The sequence below is a fragment of the Bufo bufo genome, chromosome 4 (genome assembly GCF_905171765.1).
Source record: "Bufo bufo chromosome 4, aBufBuf1.1, whole genome shotgun sequence".
NCBI lineage: Eukaryota > Metazoa > Chordata > Amphibia > Anura > Bufonidae > Bufo > Bufo bufo.
In genome coordinates this window covers 100,743,002-100,763,306 of record NC_053392.1, presented here as the reverse complement: position 1 = coordinate 100,763,306, position 20,305 = coordinate 100,743,002, and positions in this window count along the sequence as shown.

Genomic DNA, 20,305 nt, shown 5'->3' with positions numbered 1-20,305 from the left:
AATAAAACCGTCATCTCATCCCGCAAAAATCATACCCTACCCAAGGTAATCGCCCAAAAACTGAAAAAATTATGGCTCTCAGACTATGGAAACACTAAAACATGATTTTTTTTGTTTCAAAAAAGAAATCATTGTGTAAAACTTACATAAATAAAAAAAAAGTATACATATTAGGTATCGCAGCATCTGTAATAACTTGCTCTATAAAAATATCACATGATCTAACCTGTCAGATGAATGTTGTAAATAACAAAAAATAAAAACTGTGCCAAAACAGCTATTTCTTGTTACCTTGCCTAACAAAAAGTGTAATATAGAGCAACCAAAAATCATATGTACCCTAAACTAGTACCAACAAAACTTCCACCCTATCCCGTAGTTTCTAAAATGGGGTCACTTTTTTGGAGTTTCTACTCTAGGGGTGCATCAGGGGGGCTTCAAATGGGACATGGTGTCAAAAAAACCAGTCCAGCAAAATCTGCCTTCCAAAAACCATATGGCATTCCTTTCCTTCTGCGCCCTGCCGTGTGCCCGTACAGCAGTTTACGACCACATATGGGGTGTTTCTGTAAACTACAGAATCAGGGCCATAAATATTGAGTTTTTTTGGCTGTTAACCCTTGCTTTGTTACTGGGAAAAATTGATTAAAATGGAAAATTTGCCAAAAAATTGAAATTCTGAAATTTCATCTCCATTTGCCAATAACTCTTGTGGAACACCTAAAGGGTTAACGACATTTGTAAAATCTGTTTTGAATACCTTGAGGGGTGTAGTTTCTTAGATGGGGTCACTTTTTTGCAGTTTCTACTCTAAGGGTGCATCAGGGGGGCTTCAAATGGGACATGGTGTAAAAAAAAACAGTCCCGCAAAACCTGCCTTCCAAAAACTGTATGGCATTCCTTTTCTTCTGCTCCCTGCCGTGTGCCAGTACAGCGGTTTACGACCACATATGGAGTGTTTCTGTAAACTACAGAATCAGCGCTATAAATTTTGAGTTTGGTTTGGCTGTTAACCCTTGCTTTGTAACTGTAAAAAAATTATTAAAATGGAAAATCTGCCAAAAAAGTGAAATTTTGAAATTGTATCTCTATTTTCCATTAATTCTTTTGGAACACCTAAAGGGTTAACGACATTTGTAAAATCCATATTGAATACCTTGAAGGGTGTAGTTTCTTAGATGGGGTCACTTTAATGGAGTTTCTACTCTAGGGGTGCATCAGGGGGGCTTCAAATGGACATGGTGTCAAAAAAAACAGTCCAGCAAAACCTGCCTTACAAAAACCGTATGGCATTCCTTTCCTTCTGCGCCCTGCTGTGGCTGTTAACCCTTGCTTTGTACCTGGAATAAAATTGTTAAAATGGAAAATCTGCCAAAAAAGTGAAATTTTTGAAATTGTATCTCTATTTTCCATTATTTCTTGTGGAACACCTAAAGGGTTAACAAAGTTTGGAAAATCAGTTTTGAATACCTTGAGGGATGTAGTTTATAGATTGGGGTCATTTTTGGGTGGTTTCTATTATGTAAGCCTCGCAAAGTGACTTCAGACCTGAACTGGTCCCTAAAAATTGGGTTTTTGAAAATTTCTGAAAAATTTCAAGATTTGCTTCTAAACTTCTAAGCCTTGTAACATCCCCAAAAAATAAAATATCATTCCCAAAATGATCCAAACATGAAGTAGACAGATAGGGAATGTAAAGTAATAACTATTTTTGGAGGTATTACTATGTATTATAGAAGTAGAGAAATTAAAACTTCGAAATTTGTAATTTTTTAAAAAGTTTGGGTAAATTTAGTATTTTTTTATAAATAAAAATGAATTTTTTTGACTTCATTTTACCAGTGTCATGAAGTACAATATGTGACGAAAAAACTATCTCAGAACGGCCTGGATAAGTCAAAGTGTTTTAAAGTTATCAGCACTTAAAGTGACACTGGTCAGATTTGCAAGAAATGGCCAAGTCCTTAAGGTGAAATAGGGCTGAGTCCTTAAGGGGTTAAGGTCAAGACTGAAGAAGGATATTTTAAACCTAATACAAACAATTCGTTTTCTGTGACATTTTGGTGGCTTTTTTTTTGCTTTTTTGGTGGTCGGTTTGCCATTTTTATACTGGTTTTCCAAGGGATTGCTCTATAGGACATGAAAATCCTTGAAATTCTTGGAGAAAAAGTTTGAAAAGAAAATGTACATGAAGGAGACTGTAATAACTGGTTGCACGCCATCTAGAAGCAATAATTGCAACTGTGCCACCTGGCATAGTTGCGAGTGGGATGAGCCCTTTATTTATTTCTTTTTTTAATCACAACTTTCTATATACTGTACCCAAATTCAGTACTATGGATGAGTCCACAGGGGGTCAGACCAGTGGAACCCCCCAGTGATTATGAGAATGGAGGTCCCCAGTTTCCTATGTGAATTGAACGCTAGCGCACCTGCGTAACTACTGCTCCACTCACTTCTTTTGGACTGTCGGAGACGAAGATAGAGCCGAATTTAGTAGTGATGCTGCCTTGCAACAAACACAAGCACAGGAACATAGTCTAAATAATATAGATGTAAATACATGCAAAATCCTAGTTTCTAGCACAAAAATCCACTCAGATACTGAACTTTTTCTTTGTGCCTGTTTTAACTCTTTTCAGTGACATCATTTATTCAGTGATGTGAACGTTAATGTCGATCTGACCTGCTGAAAAAAAGGTTTTAACTCTTGACGATGGCCCTTAGGGACACTTCATTTCTGCTTGACAAATGTGTTTCATTGTCACTCACAGTAATGCAGTCGATATAATTATTGTCCGTCCTGTACAGAAGTGAAGCTCCCCGTTACCAGCTGCTACACCAGCAGTTTCCGTCTGCAGTAATGACATGTCCCCCCGACGCTGTAATATCCCCAGACTTACAACTCAAATCTATGGGTAATGAGCCGTATATTATGGTATAACTGACTGCCAAAGAGACCGATCAGCTACATGTGAGATGAGTAGAAGTTGTAATATTGGAAATAATGCTGAGCGGTTCTCCCATTAAATGCATATTTGGCAGGCTCGCTGGAAATATAGCCTTCCTTTAGACAAGTCAGCAACAATTGTTTACCCTTATAGTACACATCAACACACATACAGGGCCTGTGCCCAACATACGGGCTTTCTCATCCATTTCCCTCCGTCCTGGTAGACACAGCCGTAAGAGACCCTTTGAGCCCTTATAAAGAATTAATATCTATAAATATCGGGAGTGAATAGAAAAATGCCTTTTTGGATGTAGGACATAGGATGATGAGCAGGATATGAATCCTGGTTTATTTAAAGGAAGTCTAAAAGCATGTTTTGGCGTCTTGAACTAAGCAAAGCAACATCTGGGGCTTGCTATGTTTTTTTTGTAAATGTATCTAATTAAAGATTGTATCTACGGTAATTAAAAATGTATTTGTATAGCGTCACCTGCTGTTGCTTCTTTTCTTTATTTCATGTCCACCTTAATGAGGTGGTCACACGCTCTCAGTTTAAATCTTCAACTGTCGCCAGCCGTCTCTTCTGTTAGAAGCTGTGACAGTTAAAGGGAGAGAGTTGCAGGAGAAAGGACACACCCCTTGCACCGCCAGGCTGAAAATAATCTAGCAGAACAATTGGAGCAATGAATGGAGATTTAAACTGAGCATGTTCGTCCAGCTCAGTGAGGTGGACGAGAAATAAGGAAAAGAACAAACAGCAGGTGGCGCTATACAAATACATTTTATTGAATAGCTCTGTAGATATACAAAAATTTTAATTACAAGCAATTGCAAAAGTATTCAGATCCAGGTGCTGGTTTGAAAAATGTAGAATATGTTTTTGACACAACCCCATTAAGTATTGGCATCCATGGGGCCTTTTTCAAGTATTGCACATAAGTTTCTGCCATCATCTCAACCCACAATAGATTTGGATTGTTTAAATATCATCAAGAACAAAGAAATAAACGATCTTCTTTGACCTCCTCTCCATATCCTGCAGCTTTTTTCTAATATTTTATTATTGTACTTTTAAGGATAATCTCGTAGGACAACAGCAGGAACCTGCCTCTGCTGTGCCTGCTCACAAAGGGAGCCATTCAGAATGAAAGATGTATATAATACAACTGTGATATCTAATTACCTAGTATACAAGCCAAAGGTCACGCTCATGTTACATTGCACCTACTGTTTTCTAAGGAATCAGCAACATCAATGATAGAGAACAGCTTTCCTACCGGAAAAGGCTATAGGACTTTATAGAAAAATGGTACTGGAAGGTAAATTACCATCTCAATTACTGATTATTTCTTTTGTAATAGATACTAAGGATAAGCCATTTATGATGACATAGTCTTTTAAAGGTTTTTTTGGGAAGACTCATTGGAGGTCTGTTTCCCAGCACCCGCTCATCGTGTTTATTGGTCACATGGCCTATTTGCAGTCCAGTCCTATTCAAGTGAATGGGTCTGAGCTGCAATACCAAGCACAGCCACTATACAATGTAAGGCGCTGTGAGGGTAAGCTGTGAGGAGACCAGAGCTCCGCAGGCTCTTCAAACAGCTGATTAGTGCCAGGAGTCGGAGCACCACCAATGACATATTGATGACCTATTCTGAGCATAGCAATCAAACAACAGGTGACGGCAGCATCTCCAGACGATCTTTATTCATCGTACGTCCATGAATATGTACAGAAAGAGCAATAAAGTGCAATGTTTAGGCTACATAGTAGCCTTTTTCAAGCTGGTTGTTGCACTTTATTGCTCTTTCTGTACACATTCATGGACGTACGATGAATAAAGATCGTCTGGAGATGCTGCCGTCACCTGTTGTTTGATTGCTATGCTCAGAATAGGTCATCAATATGTCATTGGTGGTGGTCCGACTCCTGGCACTAATCAGCTGTTTGAAGAGCCTGCGGAGCTCTGTCACCTGTTGTTTCATTGCTGATCTGTGGACCGCTGGGGATCTGCGGTCGTAGACAGGCTGTTACATTCCGGAAGTTGATAAGGCCCGTGGGTGCTGCTCCAAATCATTACTTTTCTATTCTGAGCATAGGTCATCAATATTGAACTCCTGGAAAACTCCTTTTTAATAAAAGACACTGTGGTGGACATTTATCAAATCAGATATGTCAGTTTTGTGGCTTAAAAAAATTGTCATGGCGATTGCAGCATTTACTGCAACAATTGGTCAATTTTGCAACATTTGGTGTTCCTTTGCACTTTTCAAAGTTGTCTATGTTTAAGAGGTGAAAGTGAGATTAGACCTGATTTATGACTCATATACTATGTACGTTATGACTCATATACTATGCCAGGGAACCCCTTGGTGTACTTTCACTAATGCCAAATATATTATTAAGGTGGACCATTTCATAAATTTGGTGCAGGCACACAAACCAAAGAAAGACAAAAAATTGACACAAAAACAACCGCAAATGATAAATGTCCCCCTGTTTTGTTTTGTTTTCCACTGAAATGGTGGCATTAATAGTTACAGCAATAGTTACAGGGGAAAATCACCCCAGTTGTGACATCAGTGACTTGCATATCTGATCTGAGTCTGCTAAGATCTAGCAGCTCTGTCATGGCCAGGGCTGTCGGGATCATGCGATTGCCACTGCCTTTGTTCACTACATATCGTTCATAGAGTTAAATGTAGACTGGAAAAGTTCTTGTCTCTGACCAATTGCAGGAGATGGAGCTTTAATCCTGCCACGTAAAGCCCACATACAGACTGAATACATGGACAGTGATTAGTTTTTATTCGGTTACTCGGGTGCAGTGGATATGGCAATGTGGTCTTTCTTGGCCGCTTAGCTGAGAGGACTGTGACATACTTGGGAGTCTAGAAAACATCATTCTATAAGCACTAGACAGATGTCATAAATTAAAGTGGACTCTCCACTTAAGATTATCTTTAATATAAACAGTAGGAAACTAGTAGTTCCATTTTGAAGTATCAGCTCTTTATATAATACTATCCTTTGATAGATCTGCCCTTACAGATAGTCTGAAGCATCTCCCCACTCCCGGTGGGTACAGCCGCTGGTATACCCACTACTCCTGCCATTTTGTGGCTCTGGTGATTAGCACCCACCGGCTCCCTGCTGCTTCCTGGGTACTCATAAATTGGCCTTCTCCACGCTAGCCTTCTTCTGGCCTCTTGCTCCCTGCCTGCAGTCTTTGTTCACATAAACCTCTCTGGCTCTTAAAAGGCCAGAGTCTGTGCGTCCTAATCAGTCATTGCCCTGCGACAGCCTTCCCTGTGGTATTTAAGGCACCTTTCACTATGTAAAGGTGCTTGAGCAATAAGGTTCCTAGCTTGCGTAGTCCCTGCGAAGGTGTAAAGTGTCTGATCTTCTGTGCCAGAGCTCTGCCTGTTGACTATGTTGCACCTGTTCCACTCACCCTGACTTCTGCCTATTTATTGTACTAATCATTTGCCATCTGCTTTGACCCTTGGCCTGTTTACTGGATTCAATGAACTCTCCCTATTTTGACTTCAGCTTGACCACTGACTACGATTTTGCTTATCCCCTCTGGTGATACATATCTGTGCGTCTAGACTTGCCTAGTCACCTGTCACTGCACATAGACTACTCCAAGAGGTAACAAACTGGTTATTTAACTGCAGAAAATACCAGATCCCTGTACAGGGGTGAAAGGGTGAAGACCACAAAGACCAGGATGGGTCACTCACATAACACCCTTAGGAGTAGCCCTTAGTCACTTACACATCAATTGCATATCATCCTAAAATGTGTCGCTTTTTACCTAAAAGAGGTTATCTCATCCGTGACTTTGGTGGGATATAGCTAGGATGCATTTTTATATAATGGCCACCATTATGGCTCCCCAGAAAAAAAGGAACAGAGCAGACAGGGGATGATGTGTTTGCTAGCTTTGCTACCACTTTGTTTTTTTAGACTGCTGCCAACACGGTGTCCTTTTCTAGCAAGATGCCTCCAATGTTTTAAGATGACACCTTTAGTCGTAACATAAATCAAATATTATATCACACAATATTCCCGCTTATTTAACCAATTAAAAGAGAAGGCTATTGATATTTTATTGATAAATTTGCCTTCATTCTCAATTAAAACTTATAAAATTGAACAACGGTGGCCAAAATGAACCCAGCACAAGTTCCCAGCACATCCACATATTATAGGCCTTGCTTTCAGTCGCAAGGCTATCTGTTTGGCTATTTATATTTTTACTGAAAACCCCATTTATCCTGAGCATTGAATGTACTCACCAGGGAGGATCACACATTTATGCCACATGCACTAGATATATCTATCTATATTTTAGGCTACTTTCACACTGGTGTTTTAGTTTCCGTTTGTGAGATCCGTTCAGGGATCTCCCAAGCGGTCCAAAATGGATCAGTTTTGCCCTTAATGCATTCTGAATGGATAAGGATCCGCTCACAATGCATCAGTTTGGCTCCGTTCCGCTTGCAGCGTTTTGGTGTCCGTCTGACGAAACTGAGCCAAACAGACCAGATCCGTCCTGACATACAATGTAAGTCAATGGGGACGGATCCGTTTTCACTGACACAATATGGCACAATAGAAAACTGATCCGTCCCCCATTGACTTTCAATGGTGTTCAAGACTGATCCGTTTTGGCTATGTTAAAGATAATACAGACGGATCCGTTCTGAACGGATGCATGCGGTTGTATTATCATAAGCCCCAGAGCAAAATCTTATTCTTTACATTTCTAATGTAAAATAATCCAAACCCTTCATATTGTTTTAAAGGATTATCACAAGAAAAATATTTGACATTTTTACAGCATCTGGATGTGAATACCTTTGTAATTACATAAAATTAAAAATGTAGTTTAGCCACCTGCAGTTTGTTTTCCTTCCTTCTCTGTCCACCTCGTTAACATCGCTGAGGTGGACGCTCATGCTTATTCCATCCTTTAACTGCCAACAGCTGTATCTACTGTTAGAAGCTGTGACAATTACAGGAAGAGAGCAGCTTCAGAAAGGACATACCCCCTAATTTACAGCAGAAAGGACACACTTCCTGAACATACCTCATGAGAAGTGACACGCCCCTTGAGCTGTAAAAGGAAAAGTGCTGCAGCATAAAGGACATGCCTTCTGAGCTGTGACAGGGAAAGTGCTACAGCATAAGGCCGAATGCACACGGCCGTGTTTCGCGGCCGTGAGCGGTCTGTGGTATCCCGGCCTGGCATCCTGCTGAGAGCAGGAGTGCACGCCGTCAGTGGTTGCTATGACGCCATGCGCTTCATGCCGCCGCTGCACTACAGTAATACACTGGTATAGATCATACGAGTGTATTACTGTAGTGCAGCGGCGACATGAAGCGCACGGCGTCATAGCAACCAATGACGGCGTGCGCTCCTGCTGTCAGCAGGAATCCAGGCCGGCATACCACAGACCGCTCACGGCCGCGAAACACGGCCGTGTGCATTCGGCCTAAAGGACATGCCTCCTGAGCTGTGACAGGGAGGGAGATGCTGCAGGAAGGACATGCCCCATGAGCTGCAGCAGAAAGGACATACCCTTTGAGCTGCCCGCTGGAAATAAATTTAGCAGCGCTATTAAAGCAATGAATGGGGTGGAGTTCTGGATCCATTAGAGGTACAGGGCTGGTTCTAGCTTTGTTAGGACTAAATTGCCATGCACTATATGTTTGGTTTCCATTTTTTACATTGCTTATGGGATAGCCCCTTTAATAATAGGCTGAGCTGTATACTAAATCTATAGATAGCAAGAAGGAAGAAACCATCTGTGATCTATTACAGATGTGCAAGCATGGTACCAACTTTACATAAAATGTTAAAAATAACTGAAATAACTGAAAAATCTGTGCCGCATCATCACTTAAACTACATTGAATGCACATTCCCCACACATCTATACATCACAACAGCGAAACGTAAAAGCAACTCTCTCTATTTCTAGGTCATCCTTTTATAATTGTCAAAGGAATAATGCAGAGAGGAGTGAGAAGTGGTGAGACACAGACTCCTGATGTTATGCACATTTCATTTAATGCATGACTGTAACGGGAAGACACATTGATCTTATATTTGGGCATATCCATATGTATCCCACTGTTCACCATGGTAACACATTATACAGTTACAATGGTGCAGGAATACATAATCTTTCCATTTCAATAGGAGTTACAAGTCTTGACTACATGACAATGCGTGCTACATAGCTTGCAAGGGATCATAGCACATACCTATGTCATACAATATCTGACAATACCCCTGGCTAGGGGTGTCACTATAGTAGGGGTAGAGGCTGCAGTCCCATGTAAGCCATGAAGCTGAAAAGGTCAATCTGACCCTTGTGGGGAGGAGAAATATTATAAATGATGGGTGAGGGCCCTGTTACAGATATGCATTAACCCCCAACAGGCACAAACATAACTCTGTTATAACAGAATATAACAGAATTGTAGGACGGAAGGCAAAACTTATGCCTTTAAGATGGAACAAAATGGACTGCCTCTTAAACGGAATTCACGAACACAAGTGCAAACCCGCACTTAGTGACATAACTGACTTTAACCTTAGAGACCAGTGACATTACATTTATTACATTACATCAAACCTCAGCTCAGCCCCCCAATGTTAATCAGACTTTAGCTCAGACCCTCGCCTCCAGGTCTAGAGGAATTGTTTTTTTTGGGATGCTTTCTCCATCGCAACATCCTCCACGTCGTTGAATAAACTGAAGACTGGTCAATTCTCTCCTAAGAAAATAATTAAATGTTATTATTAAATTTATTAAACATTTTATTATTAAATTTATTACATATATATTATAAAATTTGGTTTCTCCATGGTCAATCTGCAGCGTGGGGTCCCACACGGGTTCTACACACTTCCAAAATAAAGTGGGGCGAATAGATGACGGATGATCGGGACGCTCCATGATCTTCCCAGGAGCTGCTTTTGGGAGCCGCGGTTCATTTCTGAGACGTCTGTGTAGGAATCCGAAGACCATCCGTGCACCACAGTATGTCCTCCTCCTGTGTTAGGAAAAATGTAATTTTATTATTAAATGTATTAAATATAATTAGGATGCCCTCCTTTCCATTCCATGATGACTGCTCTAGGAGGACCAGGTCCATATGGAGTAGGAGGTTGAGGGGGCGGTGGATGTGGCAGTGTAGGTGGAAGTGGCGGTGGAGGAGGAGGAGGTAGCCTACACTGCTTTTTGGTTTTAAATGTATTTGCATTTTTTTAAATTAGGGTACATTGGGAAATATAACCTGTGATAACCCCCTCCAGTCATGCTAAACACACATTCAGACAATACACTGGCTGCAGGGCAGAACAGCACCTCCAAGGGGTAAAGGGCAAGCTCAGGCCATGTGCCCAATTTGGAGACCCAGAAGTTGCAGGGGCTGACCCCTATCAGTCAGTTTGTGTAGGCGTGTGCACACTTACTGCCCCACCATGTCACAAGTCCGCGTGATGTTCACGATCCAATTTGATATCTGCTCCGGGGGCGGACTGACCGGTCGGGCACTTCGGACATGGTCCGAGGGCCCGGCCGGGATGGGGGCCCGCCGCAGAATAACAATGTGTTATGCTGGCCTGGTAATGGCAGCGGGGCCCGGTGCACTCACTGTATTCTATTGCTCCGGGCCACGCTCACTGTAATACTAATTTTCATATGTGAACAAGAAGAGAAATCCTCTGCGATCCTCTCCCTCTCTGTACTCACAAACTCAGTAGCAGGCAGGCCGGGCGGCAGCGCAACTCACTGACGTCACGCGCCTGCTCCTCCCACTTTATGAATGAAGCAGGCGGAGCAGGCGCGTGACGTCAGTGAGTTGCGCTGCCGCCCGGCCTGCCAGGCTGTTACTGAGTTTGTGAGTACAGAGAGGGAGAGGATCGCAGAGGATTTCTCTTCTTGTTCACATATGAATATTAGTATTACAGTGAGCGGGGCCCGGTGCGATAGAATACAGTGAGTGCACCGGGCCCCGCTTCCATTACAACACCAGATGCCGGCCCCCAGACCCTGTATTGGGGGTCATTCACTCACAGGGACACTGTTATGGGGGGGATCTGTGGATGACACATATATAGCATAAGGTGCTATATATGTGTCACCCACAGTGCCATCCACAGAGCCCCCACAACAGTGCCATCCACAGAGCCCCCACAACAGTGCCATCCACAGAGCCCCCACAACAGTGCCATCCACAGAGCCCCACAACAGTGCCATCCACAGACCACCATTAGTTCAAAACCCACCAAAAGCACACCTTTTGGTTCAAAATATTTTTTTAATTTGGCTATTCCCCACCCCTCTTGTAATTGTTCCGCTACTTGTGGGCTGCGCGGGCATGAGTTCAGTCACTTTCTGTGAGCAATCCCGTCCTGCAGCGCGTGATCCCGCGAGACCCGCCGCTTTAGGTCACGGGTCTCGCGGGATCACGCGCCGAAGTGACTGAACTCATGCCCACGTAGCCCGCAAGTAGCAGATCAGTGGAACAAGTACAAGGTGGAGAGGACTGTTTCTAACAGAGGCTCACTAATGGACGCTGAGATTAGATCACCCCATATGAAAGCATTGAATCAATGCTTCCCTATGGGGAAAAATCTGACCCTGGAGGTCATCATGCAGAGTGTGAGGACGTCCAGCGTCAGATACCAGACCAAAGGTCTGTTTTACTCCAGGAAGCCCTCAGGTGGCTGCCAGTCACTAGAGGCTGACTTATTGCTGGAACGTAAACAATGCAGTTTCTCTAGAACATTGCAGCTCGATTTGCAAAAGGGACACTGTACCCAGACCACTTCAATGAGCTGAAGTGGTCTGGGTGCCTTTTGTGTCGCTTTAACTTTGAAATCTTATTAAAGATTGTGTAGGGTGTGGCTGGAGGTGGGGCATGGAGGCGGGACAAGGGTGGGGCTTGCAGCAGAACATGGGTGGGGCCTGTAAGGGGGCCCTTGATTTATTTTGCCCGGGGGCCCTGAGGATTCTCAGTCCGCCCCTGATCTGCTCTATCAACTTTCGATGTTCTTTTATGCGCCTACCATGATTATCACGGGTTCCAGTCCGGAGAGGGAGCGTGAGAAAGAGAGACCACATCCAAGGAAGGATTCATTTTTTAAAATTTAATATTATAGAGTTGAAATATGGGAGAAATTATTAAAGCGTAAAAGTGTGAAAACTTTTCAAAGTTTAAGCATTGAATGAAAGGATGTGGCGCGCATTAATTACTGAATAATATATCAAATTTTATTCCCTGTCACCTATGCATAGCAGGTGTTTATTCACGTCTAAAATTGTATAATGTCAACCCAAGAATGTAACAGAAAAATTATTGAAATTTATTAAGCTGTCAACTAGGTAGAGGAGGGGTACATCACACCCAAAAATTGGTGAATTTCACCCAAAAAAGTAACTGACAATTATTATTTTTTAAACCTGTCTACTAGGTATAGCAGAGGTACATCACACCCAAAAATTGGTGAATTTCACCGGAAAATGTAACTGACTATTTTTTTTTTTTTAACCTGTCTAATAGGTATAGCAGTGGTACATCACACCCAAAAAATTTTGAATTTCACCAGAAAATGCAACTGACAATATATATTTTTTTTCTGTCTACTAGGTATAGGAGTGGTACTATACACCCAAAAATTTGTTAATTTCACCAGAAAATGTAACTGACAATTATTTTTTATTTTTTTACCGGTCTACTAGGAATAGCAGTGGTACTATACACCCAAAAATTGGTGAATTTCACCCGAAAATGTTAATGCCAATTTATTTTATTTTTTTAACCGGCCTACTAGATATACTAGTGGTACTAATCACCCAAAAATTGGTGAATTTCACCCGAAAATGTTAATAACAAAATAGTGAAATGATATAAAATACGTACAAATAAAAACAAATTTGATTTATGAGGTGGAGTTCCATATGGAGTAGGAGTTTGAGGAGGCGGTGGACGTAGCTGTGTAGGTGGAAGCGGCGGGGGAGGAGGACGAGGTAACCAACACAGGTTTTTGGTTTTAATTTAATTTTTTTAAATTAGGGTACACTCCAAACAAGTGTGAAATATCCAAAATACAAACATGAGCAATTGCGCTGCAGTATAACAATGGCTGGTTAGTGCCGGTATACATGTCTATTCTGGACAAGGTACGGACAAGTCCGGAGGGATCCATGCCTGGTTCATTTTAATGAACGTGAGCTTGTCCACATTGGCTGTGGACAGGCGGCTGTGCTTGTCTGTGATGACGCCCCCTGCCGTGCTAAACACACGTTCAGATAATACACTGGCTGCAGGGCAGGCCAGCACCTCCAAGGCGTAAAGGGCAAGGTCAGGCCATGTGGAGACCCAGAAGTTGAAGGGGGTAGACCCGTCATTCAGTACGTGTAGGAGTGTGCACACATACTGCTCCACCATGTTGGTGAAATGCTGCCTCCTGCTAAGACGTTCCATATCAGCTGGTGGTGCTGGTTGTTGTGGCGTGCTGACAAAGCTTTTCCACATTTTGGCCATGCTAACCCTGCCTTCTGAGGTGCTGGCGGTGCCCCAGCTGCGTTGGCGACCTATTCCTCATCCTCTGCCTTCGCCTTGTGCTTCCACTGTGCCCCCACTGTCAGGTGGGAATGCCACCAACAGCGCGTCTACCAGCGTGCTCTTGTACTCGCGCATCTTACGAACACGCTCCAGTGAGGGAATTAAGGACGGTACGTTGTCCTTGTAACGGGGATCCAGCAGCGTGGCCACCCAGTAATCAGCACAAGTTAGAATGTGGGCAACTCTGGGTCGTTGCGGAGACACTGCAGCATGTAATCGCTCATGTGTGCCAGGCTGCCCAGAGGCAACGAAAAGCTGTCCTCTGTGGGAGGTGTATCGTCTGTGTCCTCTGTATCCCCCCATCCATGCACCAGTGATGGCCATGAGCTGGTTTGGGTGCCACCCTGCTGTGAACATGGTTCCTCCTCCTCCATCTCCTCCTCATCATCCTCCACCTTGTCATCCTCTAGAACTGTGCCCTGGCTGGACAATTGTGTACCTTGGGTTTGTGGGTGCAGGAACCCACCCTCGGAGCCACTTGGGAAAGACTGGCCGGAAATCCTACAAAATGATCCCTCTTCCTCCTCCTCCTCCTCCTGTGCCACAACCTCTTCCATCAATGCCAGGAGCGTTTTCTCAAGGAGGCATAGAAGTGGGATAGTAACGCTGAGAACGGCGTTATCGGCACTGGCTATGTTGGTGGAGTACTCGAAACAGCGCAACAAGGAACACAGGTCTCGCATGGAGGCCCAGTCATTGGTGGTGAAGTGGTGCTGTTCCGCTGAGCGACTCACTCGTGCGTGCTGCATCTAAAACTCCACTATCGCCTGATGCTGCTCGCATAGTCTGGCCAGCATGTGCAAGGTGGAGTTCCACCTTGTGGGCACGTCGCATATGAGGCGGTGAGCGGGAAGGCCGAAGTTAAGCTACAGCGCTGACAGGCGGGCAGCAGCAGGGTGAGAACGCCGAAAGCACGCACAGACGACCCGCACTTTATGCAGCAGCTCTGACATATCAGGGTAATTTTTAAGGAATCTCTGCACCACTAAATTCAGCACATGCGCCAGGCAAGGGATGTGCGTCAAACCGGCTAGTCCCAGAGCTGCTACGAGATTCCACCCATTATCGCACACCACCAGGCCGGGCTTGAGGCTGACTGGCACAAACCACTCATTGGTCTGTTGTTCAAGGCCTGTCCACAGCTCCTGCTCGGTGTGGGGTTTGTCCCCCAAACAGATAAGTTTTAAAATGGCCTGCTGTCGCTTACCCCTGGCTGTGCTAAAGTTAGTGGTGAAGGTGTTACGCTGACCGGATGAGGAAGCAGAGTAGGAGGAGGAAGCAACAGGAGGCAAACTGAAGTGCCCTGCAATCCTCGGTGGTGGAAGGACATGCGCCAAACTGCTATCCGCCTCAGGCCCAGCCGCCACTGCATTTACCCGGTGTGCTGTTATGGAGATATAACGTCCCTGACCGTGATTACTGGTCTACGTATCCGTAGTCAGGTGCACCTTGCCACAGATGGCGTTGCGCAGTGCACACCTGATTTTGTCCCCTACTTGGTTGTGCAGGGAAGGAATGGCTCGCCTTGAAAAGAAATGGCGGTTGGGCACGACGTACTGTGGGACAGCCACCGCCATAATGCCTTTAAAACTATACGTCTACACCAGACGGAATGACAGCATTTCAAAGGCCAGTAATTTAGAAATGCTGGCATTCAGGGCTAGGGATCGCGGGTGGGTAGGGGGGTACTTCCTCTTCCTCTCCAGTGTTTGGGAAATGGAGAGCTGAATGCTTCCGTGGGACATTGTGGAGATGCTTGGTGACCCAGGTGTTGGTGTTGCTGGCAGATCCTCTGTTTGCGGGGTGGCAGGTGGCACTGTCACTCCAGAGGTGGATGAAGAGGCCGAGACTGCAGCAGAAGAGGAAGCAGGAGGAGCCAGAGACCTTTCTTGGTTTTTGAGATGTCTACTCCACTGCAGCTCGTGCTTTGCACTTAAATGCCTGGTCATGCAGGTTGTGCTCAGGTTGAAAACGTTTATGCCTCACTTCAGGCTCTGATTGCACAGCGTGCAAACCACTCGTGTCTTGTCGTCAGCACATTGTCTGAAGAACTGCCATGCCAGGGAACTCCTTGGAGCTGGCTTTGGTGTGCTTGGTCTCTTGCTGTGGTGGGCAGTAGCAGGCGTACTGTCTAGAGGACGGCCACTCCGCTTTTGCACCCTGCTCCCTCTTCTGCTGTGCAGGTGGCTCTGTGCGACCACCGCCTCTTCCTCCGAACTACATAGGTCACTCGCATGACCTTTATTCCATGTGAGGTCGAGAACCTCATCGTCCTCCACATCATCTTCCACCCAGTCTTCACCCCTGCCTTCCTTGTCGGTCTGCACACTTTCAAAAGCCCCAGCAGTTGGTACCTGTGTTTCGTCATCATCCGAGACGTGCTGCGATGGTCCTCCCATGTACTCATCTTGAAAGATAAGTGGTTGGGCATCGGTGCACTCAATCTCTTTCACTTCTGGGGCAGGGCTAGGTGGATGGCCCTGGGAAACCCTGCTAGCAGAGTCATCAAAAAGCAGAAGAGACTGCTGCATGACTTGGGGCTCAGACTGCTTGGCTGATTTGCAAGGGGGTGAGGTGTAAGACTGTTGGACATCAGCTGCAGGTGCCAACTGTGGTCTTCCAGCAGGAGACTGGGTGGGAGACAATGTGAAGGAACTGGATCCACTGTCAGCAACCCAATCTACTATCGCCTGTACTTGTTCAGGCCTCACCATTCGTAGAGCAGCATTAGGCCCGACCAAATACCGCTGCAGGTTTTGTCGCCTACTCGCACCTGAGGAAGGGGATTCACTTGTGCGTGTAGCTGGAACAGATTGACAACATCCTCTCCCTGCAACAGGAGCTCTACCAACAGCACCACGACCTGGGGCACGTCCCTTATTTGACGCTCTACTCATATTTTTCGAATTTAGGATCTTGCCCTAAATGGGTGTTTAATTAATAGTGGAATAGAACGACAGTATGTAAAGGGTGTATCTCACACGGCCTGAACCAGACTAGGCCTCAATTAAAGATTTGTTTGCCCAAAATGGCTGTATTTCAAATGCCTGAATCAAACCCCTGTATGTAAAGGGTGTATCTCACACGGCCTGACCCACTGTAGGCCTGAATTAAAGATTTATTTGTTCAAAATGGCTGTATTTCAAATGCCTGAATCAAACCCCTGTATGTAGAGGGTGTATCTCACACGGCCTGAACCAGTGTAGGCCCAAATTAAATATTTCTTTGCACAAAATGGCTGTATTTCAAATGGCTGTATTTCAAATGCCTGAATCAAACCCCTGTATGTAGAGGGTGTATCTCACACGGCCTGAACCAGTGTTGGCCTAAATTAAATATTTCTTTGTCCAAAATGGCTGTATTTCAAATTGCTGTATTTCAAATGTCTGAATCAAACCCCTGTATGTAGAGGGTGTATCTCACATGGTCTGAACCAGTGTAGGCCTGAATTCAATATTGGTGCACCAAATGGCTGTATTTCAAATGGCTGTATTTCAAATGCCTGAATCAAACTCCTGTATGTAGAGGGTGTATCTTACAGGGCCTGAACCAGTGTAGACCTAAATTAAATATTGGAGCACCAAATGGCGCTATTTTAAATGCCTGAATCAAACGCCTGTATGTAGAGGGTGTATTTCACAGGGCCTGAACCAGTGTAGGCCTAAATTAAATATTTATTTTCACAAAATGGCTGTATTTCAAATGCCTTAATCAAACCCCTGTATGTAGAGGGTGTATCTCACACGGCCTGAACCAGTGTAGGCCTGAATTCAATATTGGTGCACCAAATGGCGGTATTTCAAATGCCTGAATCAAACCCCTGTATGTAGAGGGTGTATCTCACATGGCCTGAACCAGTGTAGACCTGAATTAAAGATTTATTTGCACAAAATGGCTGTATTTCAAATGGCTGTATTTCAAATGCCTGAATGAAATCCCTGTATGTAGAGGGTGTATCTCACAGGGCCTGAACCAGTGTAGGCCTGAATTCAATATTGGTGCACCAAATGGCGGTAATTAAAATTTCTGAATCTAACCCAAATGTTTTAAGGGTGTATCTCACAATGACATCTGCATCAAAGGCTGCCAACTAAATTTCTTGTGCCCAAATGAGTTTTTGTTTAACAACTGAATTTGACAGCAGTATATAAGCCTAATTTCACACGTGCTGATGCTGCAAGGCCTGAAAATAGTGTTTTTTGTCAAAAAAGTGTGTTTTTCAAACCCTAGAAAATGATGGGTGTATTTCTAGATTAAATTGCACACTGACTAATCCAGATGATGTAGATTGCCAAAAAAATGTTTTTTTGGTAACAGAATTTGAGAGCTGTATATATATATTAAACTTGAATTTAACACTTGCAGATCTGGAAAATACTGTTTTTTAAAATAAAAGAACAATGTGTGTTTTTCAAACCCCAGAAAAAGATGGGTGTATTTCTAGCTTAAATTGCACACTGACTAATCCAGATGTTGCAGATTGCCAAAAAATGTTGTTTTTTTTTTGTAACAGAATATGAAAGCTGTATATATATATTAAACTTGAATTTGACACTTGCAGATCAGGAAAATACTGTTTTTTGACAAAAAAGTATGTTTTTCAAACCCCAGAAAATGATGGGTATATTTCTAGCTTAAATTGCACCCCACCTACCGAACAGAATTATAAAAGTTTGTGCCCTGCACCCACACAACTATTTCTAGGTAGATCGCTGAGTTAGATTCTCTCCTATTCTCTCCCTGAAATCACAAGTCCAGCAGCATCCTCTCCATACACTTGTAACAGCAGAGTTACGTGCAGCGCTATGTGACTCAAGCTTATATAGAGGCTGGGTCACATGCTGCTCTGGCCAATCGCAGCCATTCCATTAGTAGGCAGCATCAGGAGGCCACAGAGTGGCACAATGACAGTCTGTAGGTGGCAGCAGTATGAGGAGGCCACCGAGTGGCACAATCACAGAGTATGTAGTTGGCAGCAGTATGTGGAGGCCAGCGAGTGGCAAGGTGACATAGTGTGGACATGGCAGCAGCAGCATGATACAACAGAGTGGCACGGTGACATAGTGTGGACATGGCAGCAGCATGATACAACAGAGTCGCACGGTGACATAGTGTGGACATGGCAGCATGATACAACAGAGTGGCACAGTGACATAGTGTGGACATGGCAGCACCAGGAGGCCACAGAGTGGCAAGGGGACATAGTGTGGAGATGGGTGGCAATACTAGTACTCGCTGAAGATGGTGGGTGAAAGAAGGAGCACTTGGCATCAAATGTTTGGCATCAGGCAGGTAACAGCATCAGAATAGTAGCTGAGGCAGGTAGCCAGAAGAAAACGGTCTCTTTTGTCAAAATGTTGTGGCACCATGGATGATCTAGTCTGATGCATCAGGCATTGTTGTGTTGAAATCCTGGCTGATCCACACCTGATTCATCTTGATGCAGTGTCCCACGATGTGCTATATGTGGGCACTTTAAACTCTTGGTAAATGTCATATCAAATGTATTGTGGAATCATGCTGTAGTTCCCTTTAACAGGCTGGCAGTGTCATTTACCTTTATTCGCTCCTAGGTGGTGCAGGAATCACTTAGATATATAGCTGGAGGGGGGGGGGGGGGGGTAAAGTTAGTGTGTCCGATGTTAATGAAGAGATGAGGAAGTTAAATTTTTATTTCCACTGAAATAATTCACAAAAGATTTTACCGCATATCAGTGCAGCGCTTAACGCAGAATCCAAGTTTTTTTTCCAGCCAAATATTTCAAAAGAGATTTTAGCGCATATCAGTGCAGCGCTTAACGCAGAATACAAGATTGTTTCTGAAGTGAACGGGACGTAGCGGAGGAAGTAGGTCTGCACTGGAAGAGTAAGATGCGGGCTGGTGTGAATTATTTTGTATTTTTGTGAAGGGTTAGTGCATAGTGTATTCACCTGTATTGGTGCGCCGCTCTTATGGACGTCGTCACGTAAGTGAGCAGTGTGTGAAACGTAAATACAAAATTTCAACACAATGTAATTCAGTCCATACCGCAAAAAGGACTTTCCCACATATAACTGCAGCGCTGAACGCTGAATATATCTTGATTTTTGGACAGAAATACGCCACTAAAGGCTTTACCTCATATAACTGCAACAGTGAACGCTGAATATATTTTTATTTTTCTACTGATATATGTCAATAAATGTTTTTCAAGATATAAGTGCAGCAGCGAATGGCAAATGTATATTTATTTTTCTAATGCTATAAGTGAATAACGTTTTTTCAAGATATAAGTGCAGCAGCGAATGGTGAATGTATATTTCTTTTTCTACTGATATACATCAATAAAGGTTTTTCTACATATAAGTGCACCAGCGAATGGCGAATGTATATTTCTTTTTATACTGCAATACACCAGTAAAGGCTTTTCCAGATATAACTGCAATAGTGAACTGAGAATATATTTTTCTTGTAGTACTGAAATACGACACTTTCACCAGAAATAACTGCAGAAGTGACCTGAGAATATATATTTCTTGTTGGACTCAAATAGGCCACTAAGAAAATAAATTGGTTGGTCCAGCTTGTATTCGTGGTAATCCAAAGGCTTTATTCAATATTCAATAAAATCCAGGTACAGGAATGCAGGTCTACATGTTTCGGGCACAATACAATCTTAGCCCTTACTCATGACAATTTCCAGTACACTGAGAGAAGTT